Below are 9,390 nucleotides of genomic sequence, written 5' to 3' on the forward strand. Positions count from 1 at the left end.
CCAATGTGTAGTAAGTATACACCAATGTGTAGTAAGTATACACCAGTGTGTAGTAAGTATACACCAATGTGTAGTAAGTATACACCAATGTGTAGTAAGTATACACCAATGTGTAGTGAGTATACACCAATGTGTAGTAAGTATACACCACATGTAGTAAGTATACACCACATGTAGTAAGTATCCACCAATGTGTAGTAAGTATACACCAATGTGTAGTAAGTATACACCAATGTTTAGTAAGTATACACCAATGTGTAGTAAGTATACACCACATGTAGTAAGTATACACCACATGTAGTAAGTATCCACCAATGTGTAGTAAGTATACACCAATGTAGTAAGTATACACCAATGTGTAGTAAGTATACACAAATGTAGTAAGTATACACCACATGTAGTAAGTATACACCAATGTGTAGTAAGTATACACCACATGTAGTAAGTATACACCAATGTGTAGTAAGTATACACCAATGTGTAGTAAGTATACACCAATGTGTAGTAAGTATACACCAATGTGTAGTAAGTATACACCAATGTGTAGTAAGTATACACCAATGTGTAGTGAGTATACACCAATGTGTAGTAAGTATACACCAATGTGTAGTAAGTATACACCAATGTGTAGTAAGTATACACCAATGTGTAGTAAGTATACACCAATGTGTAGTAAGTATACACCACATGTAGTAAGTATACACCAATGTGTAGTAAGTATACACCACATGAAGTAAGTATACACCACATGTAGTAAGTATACACCAATGTGTAGTAAGTATACACCAATGTGTAGTAAGTATACACCAATGTGTAGTAAGTATACACCAATGTGTAGTAAGTATACACCAATGTGTAGTAAGTATACACCAATGTGTAGTAAGTATACACCATATGTAGTAAGTATACACCAATGTGTAGTAAGTATACACCACATGTAGTAAGTATACACCAATGTGTAGTAAGTATACACCAATGTGTAGTAAGTATACACCACATGTAGTAAGTATACACCAATGTGTAGTAAGTATACACCACATGTAGTAAGTATACACCAATGTGTAGTAAGTATACACCAATGTGTAGTAAGTATACACCAATTTAGTAAGTATACACCAATATGTAGTAAGTATACACCACATGTAGTAAGTATACACCAATGTGTAGTAAGTATACACCACATGTAGTAAGTATACACCACATGTAGTAAGTATACACCAATGTGTAGTAAGTATACACCACATGTAGTAAGTATACACCAATGTGTAGTAAGTATACACCAATGTGTAGTAAGTATACACCACATGTAGTAAGTATACACCAATGTAGTAAGTATACACCAATGTGTAGTAAGTATACACCAATGTGTAGTAAGTATACACCACATGTAGTAAGTATACACCAATATGTAGTAAGTATACACCAATGTGTAGTAAGTATACACCACATGTAGTAAGTATACACCAATGTGTAGTAAGTATACACCAATGTGTAGTAAGTATACACCAATGTGTAGTAAGTATACACCACATGTAGTAAGTATACACCAATGTGTAGTAAGTATACACCAATGTGTAGTAAGTATACACCAATGTGTAGTAAGTATACACCACATGTAGTAAGTATACACCAATGTGTAGTAAGTATACAACAATGTGTAGTAAGTATACACCACATGTAGTAAGTATACACCACATGTAGTAAGTATACACCACATGTAGTAAGTATACACCAATGTGTAGTAAGTATACACCAATGTGTAGTAAGTATACACCAATATGTAGTAAGTATACACCACATGTAGTAAGTATACACCACATGTAGTAAGTATACACCACATGGTAGTAAGTATACACCACATGGTAGTAAGTATACACCAATGTGTAGTAAGTATACACCCAATGTGTAGTAAGTATACACCAATGTGTAGTAAGTATACACCAATGTGTAGTAAGTATACACCAATGTGTAGTAAGTTATACACCAATGGTAGTAAGTATACACCACAGTGTAGTAAGTATACACCAATGTGTAGTAAGTATACACCAATGTGTAGTAAGTATACACCACTGGTAGTAAGTATACACCACATGTAGTAAGTATACACCACATGTAGTAAGTATACACCAATGTAGTAGTAAGTATACACCAATGTGTAGTAAGTATACACCAATGTAGTAGTAAGTATACACCAATGTGTAGTAAGTATACACCAATGTGTAGTAAGTATAACACCACATGTGTAGTAAGTATACACCAACATTGTAGTAAGTATACACCACATGTAGTAAGTATACACCAATGTGTAGTAAGTATATACACCAATGTGTAGTAAGTATACACCAATGTGTAGTAAGTATACACCAATGTGTAGTAAGTATACACCAATGTGTAGTAAGTATACACCAATGTGTAGTAAGTATACACCACATGTGTAGTAAGTATACACCAATGTAGTAAGTATACACCAATGTGTAGTAAGTATACACCAATGTGTAGTAAGTATACACCACATGTAGTAAGTATACACCACATGTGTAGTAAGTATACACCAATGTGTAGTAAGTATACACCACTGTGTAGTAAGTATACACCAATGTGTAGTAAGTATACACCAATGTGTAGTAAGTATACACCAATGTGTAGTAAGTATACACCACATGTAGTAAGTATACACCAATGTGTAGTAAGTATACACCACATTGTAGTAAGTATACACCAATGTGTAGTAAGTATACACCAATGTGTAGTAAGTATACACCACATGTAGTAAGTATACACCAATGTGTAGTAAGTATACACCACATGTAGTAAGTATACACCAATGTGTAGTAAGTATACACCAATGTGTAGTAAGTATACACCAATGTGTAGTAAGTATACACCAATGTGTAGTAAGTATACACCACATGTAGTAAGTATACACCACATGTAGTAAGTATACACCACATGTAGTAAGTATACACCAATGTGTAGTAAGTATACACCAATGTGTAGTAAGTATACACCACATGTAGTAAGTATACACCAATGTGTAGTAAGTATACACCACTGTGTAGTAAGTATACACCACATGTAGTAAGTATACACCAATGTGTAGTAAGTATACACCAATGTGTAGTAAGTATACACCAATGTGTAGTAAGTATACACCAATGTGTAGTAAGTATACACCACATGTAGTAAGTATACACCACATGTAGTAAGTATACACCACTGTGTAGTAAGTATACACCACTGTGTAGTAAGTATACACCAATGTGTAGTAAGTATACACCACATGTAGTAAGTATACACCACATGTAGTAAGTATACACCAATGTATAGTAAGTATACACCAATGTGTAGTAAGTATACACCACATGTAGTAAGTATACACCAATGTGTAGTAAGTATACACCAATGTGTAGTAAGTATACACCACATGTAGTAAGTATACACCAATGTGTAGTAAGTATACACCAATGTGTAGTGAGTATACACCAATGTGTAGTAAGTATACACCACATGTAGTAAGTATACACCAATGTGTAGTAGGTATACACCAATGTGTAGTAAGTATACACCAATGTAGTAAGTATACACCACATGTAGTAAGTATACACCACATGTAGTAAGTATACACCAATGTGTAGTAAGTATACACCAATGTGTAGTAAGTATACACCAATGTGTAGTAAGTATACACCACATGTAGTAAGTATACACCAATGTGTAGTAGGTATACACCAATGTGTAGTAAGTATACACCAATGTAGTAAGTATACACCACATGTAGTAAGTATACACCACATGTAGTAAGTATACACCAATGTGTAGTAAGTATACACCAATGTGTAGTAAGTATACACCAATGTGTAGTAAGTATACACCACATGTAGTAAGTATACACCAATGTGTAGTAAGTATACACCAATGTGTAGTAAGTATACACCACATGTAGTAAGTATACACCAATGTGTAGTAAGTATACACCAATGTGTAGTAAGTATACACCAATGTGTAGTAAGTATACACCAATGTGTAGTAAGTGTACACCACATGTAGTAAGTATACACCACATGTAGTAAGTATACACCACATGTAGTAAGTATACACCAATGTGTAGTAAGTATACACCAATGTGTAGTAAGTATACACCAATGTGTAGTAAGTATACACCACTGTGTAGTAAGTATACACCAATGTGTAGTAAGTATACACCACATGTAGTAAGTATACACCACATGTAGTAAGTATACACCAATGAGTAGTAAGTATACACCAATGTGTAGTAAGTATACACCAATGTTTAGTAAGTATACACCACTGTGTAGTAAGTATACACCAATGTGTAGTAAGTATACACCACATGTTGTAAGTATACACCAATGTGTAGTAAGTATACACCACATGTAGTAAGTATACACCAATGTGTAGTAAGTATACACCAATGTGTAGTAAGTATACACCAATGTGTAGTAAGTATACACCAATGTGTAGTAAGTATACACCAATGTGTAGTAAGTATACACCAATGTGTAGTAAGTATACACCAATGTGTAGATGTGTAGTAAGTATACACCACATGTAGTAAGTATACAACAATGTGTAGTAAGTATACACCAATGTGTAGTAAGTATACACCACATGTAGTAAGTATACACCAATGTGTAGTAAGTATACACCAATGTGTAGTAAGTATACACCACATGTAGTAAGTATACACCACATGTAGTAAGTATACACCAATGTGTAGTAAGTATACACCAATGTGTAGTAAGTATACACCACATGTAGTAAGTATACACCACATGTAGTAAGTATACACCAATGTGTAGTAAGTATACACCAATGTGTAGTAAGTATACACCACATGTGTAGTAAGTATACACCACATGTAGTAAGTATACACCAATGTGTAGTAAGTATACACCAATGTGTAGTAAGTATACACCAATGTGTAGTAAGTATACACCAATGTGTAGTAAGTATACACCAATGTGTAGTAAGTATACACCACATGTAGTAAGTATACACCAATGTGTAGTAAGTATACACCAATGTGTAGTAAGTATACACCACATGTAGTAAGTATACACCAATGTGTAGTAAGTATACACCACATGTAGTAAGTATACACCAATGTGTAGTAAGTATACACCAATGTGTAGTAAGTATACACCACATGTAGTAAGTATACACCAATGTGTAGTAAGTATACACCACATGTAGTAAGTATACACCAATGTGTAGTAAGTATACACCACATGTAGTAAGTATACACCACATGTAGTAAGTATACACCACATGTAGTAAGTATACACCACTGTGTAGTAAGTATACACCAATGTGTAGTAAGTATACACCACATGTAGTAAGTATACACCACATGTAGTAAGTATACACCACTGTGTAGTAAGTATACACCACTGTGTAGTAAGTATACACCACATGTAGTAAGTATACACCACATGTAGTAAGTATACACCAATGTATAGTAAGTATACACCAATGTGTAGTAAGTATACACCACATGTAGTAAGTATACACCAATGTGTAGTAAGTATACACCAATGTGTAGTAAGTATACACCACATGTAGTAAGTATACACCAATGTGTAGTAAGTATACACCAATGTGTAGTAAGTATACACCAATGTGTAGTAAGTATACACCAATGTGTAGTAAGTATACACCACATGTAGTAAGTATACACCAATGTGTAGTAAGTATACACCAATGTGTAGTAAGTATACACCACATGTAGTAAGTATACACCAATGTGTAGTAAGTATACACCAATGTGTAGTAAGTATACACCAATGTGTAGTAAGTATACACCAATGTGTAGTAAGTGTACACCACATGTAGTAAGTATACACCACATGTAGTAAGTATACACCACATGTAGTAAGTATACACCAATGTGTAGTAAGTATACACCAATGTGTAGTAAGTATACACCAATGTGTAGTAAGTATACACCAATGTGTAGTAAGTATACACCACTGTGTAGTAAGTATACACCAGTGTGTAGTAAGTATACACCACATGTAGTAAGTATACACCACATGTAGTAAGTATACACCAATGAGTAGTAAGTATACACCAATGTGTAGTAAGTATACACCAATGTTTAGTAAGTATACACCACTGTGTAGTAAGTATACACCAATGTGTAGTAAGTATACACCACATGTTGTAAGTATACACCAATGTGTAGATGTGTAGTAAGTATACACCACATGTAGTAAGTATACACCAATGTGTAGTAAGTATACACCACATGTAGTAAGTATACACCACATGTAGTAAGTATACACCAATGTGTAGTAAGTATACACCAATGTGTAGTAAGTATACACCAATGTATAGTAAGTATACACCAATGTGTAGTAAGTATACACCACTGTGTAGTAAGTATACACCAATGTGTAGTAAGTATACACCAATGTGTAGTAAGTATACACCACATGTAGTAAGTATACACCAATGTGTAGTAAGTATACACCAATGTATAGTAAGTATACACCAATGTGTAGTAAGTATACACCACTGTGTAGTAAGTATACACCAATGTGTAGTAAGTATACACCAATGTGTAGTAAGTATACACCACATGTAGTAAGTATACACCAATGTGTAGTAAGTATACACCACATGTAGTAAGTATACACCACATGTAGTAATTATACACCAATGTGTAGTAGGTATACACCACATGTAGTAAGTATACACCAATGTGTAGTAAGTATACACCACATGTAGTAAGTATACACCAATGTGTAGTAAGTATACACCACATGTAGTAAGTATACACCAATGTGTAGTAAGTATACACCAATGTATAGTAAGTATACACCAATGTGTAGTAGGTATACACCAATGTGTAGTAAGTATACACCACATGTAGTAAGTATACACCAATGTGTAATAAGTATACACCACATGTAGTAAGTATACACCAATGTGTAGTAAGTATACACCAATGTGTAGTAAGTATACACCAATGTATAGTAAGTATACACCAATGTGTAGTAGGTATACACCAATGTGTAGTAAGTATACATCAATGTGTAGTAAGTATACACCACATGTGTAGTAAGTATACACCAATGTGTAGTAAGTATACACCAATGTGTAGTAAGTATACACCAATGTGTAGTAAGTATACACCACATGTAGTAAGTATACACCAATGTGTAGTAGGGTATACACCAATGTGTAGTAAGTATACACCAATGTGTAGTAAGTATACACCACATGTAGTAAGTATACACCAATGTAGTAAGTATACACCACATGTAGTAAGTATACACCAATGTGTAGTAAGTATACACCAATGTGTAGTAAGTATACACCACATGTAGTAAGTATACACTAATGTGTAGTAAGTATACACCACATGTAGTAAGTATACACCAATGTGTAGTAAGTATACACCAATGTAGTAAGTATACACCACATGTAGTAAGTATACACCAAATGTAGTAAGTATACACCACATGTAGTAAGTATACACCACATGTAGTAAGTATACACCACATGTAGTAAGTATACACCACATGTAGTAAGTATACACCACATGTAGTAAGTATACACCAATGTGTAGTAAGTATACACCAATGTAGTAAGTATACACCACATGTAGTAAGTATACACCAATGTGTAGTAAGTATACACCAATGTGTAGTAAGTATACACCACATGTAGTAAGTATACTGTTATGATCTGTTGCCAAGGATTTACATCATATGCAATAAAATTTATTTAAAACATTTCTCATCCGTGCTCAAGATGGCGATGTAATTTGTGGTACAGGAAAAATCCTGAATACGGTTGGATATCCGGTGAACCCCGTTCCTATGTCCTTGTCAGTCAAAGATTTAACAGATTATTATATATATATCTGAACAATCGTGTGAAAAATTTCATACGTCGTTTCAGAAGCGCTGATCATATGTGTAAAGACAATTACACCGATCCCACAACAAGACGACAACAATTGAGAAAGGTTTTCTATCGAATTTATTCAATCAACAAGCATAGACAACACAAGTGACACACCTCACCGCTCAACACACACACCACTAAACTGTCACCACACCGCTCCTACACACAACACTAAACTGTCACCACACCGCTTCTACACACAGGTGACACACCACACCGCTCCTACACACACAACACTAAACTGTCACCACACCACACACATACAGGTGACACACCACACCGCTCAACACACACACCACTAAACTGTCACCACACCGCTCCTACACACAACACTAAACTGTCACCACACCGCTCACATACAGGTGACACACCACACCGCTCCTACACACACAACACTAAACTGTCACCACACCGCTCACACACAAGTGACACAACACACCGCTCACACACATGTGACACAACACACCGCTCACACACAACACTAAACTGTCACCACACCACACACATACAGATGACACACCACACCGCTCACACACAGGTGACACAACACACCGCTCCTACACACAACACTGAACTGTCACCACACCACTCACACACAGGTGACACAACACACCACTCACACACATACACAACACTGAACTGTCCATCTATAGGCGTGTAAATCAGCCCTTTGGACCGTGTTTCATACTCATTGATAGTTCAGACATGTAACAATGTACAAGTGACTTCGTCATGACATCAATAAATACCTAACTACGTTATAAAAACACAATTCTCTTATAATTATATCTGAATGTCAAACATCAGATCCACAATACTAACAATTATTAATTATAATATATACATTGTAATCCATTTACAAAACAATGTCATTTCACCTATAACTAGGCTTGGTTCATAATTCATAACGGATATGACACGTGATAAATGATGGTAAAATAGACTTAAATGAGATATATCATTGATCATGGCGAATTAACACTGAAGGAAAATATGATAAACGGGTTAGGGTTAGGGAAGTGTCATAAACGGGTTAGGGTTAGGGAAGTGTCATAAACGGGTTAGGGTTAGGGAAGTGTCATAAACGGGTTAGGGTTAGGGAAGTGTCATAAACGGGTTAGGGTTAGGGAAGTGTCATAAACGGGTTAGGGTTAGGGAAGTGTCATAAACGGGTTAGGGTTAGGGAAGTGTCATAAACGGGTTAGGGTTAGGGAAATGTCATAAACGGGTTAGGGTTAGGGAAATATGATAAATGGTTTAGGGTTAGGGAAATGTGATAAACGGGTTACGGTTAGAGAAATGTGATAAACGGGTTAAGGTTAGGGAAATGTGATAAACGGGTTAAGGTTAGGGAAATATGATAAATGGTTTAGGGTTAGGGGAATATGATAAACGGGTTAAGGCTAGGGAAATATGATAAACGGGTTAAGGTTAGGGAAATACGATAAACGGGTT

Source organism: Pecten maximus, chromosome 13, assembly GCF_902652985.1.
Source record: "Pecten maximus chromosome 13, xPecMax1.1, whole genome shotgun sequence".
Lineage (NCBI taxonomy): Eukaryota > Metazoa > Mollusca > Bivalvia > Pectinida > Pectinidae > Pecten > Pecten maximus.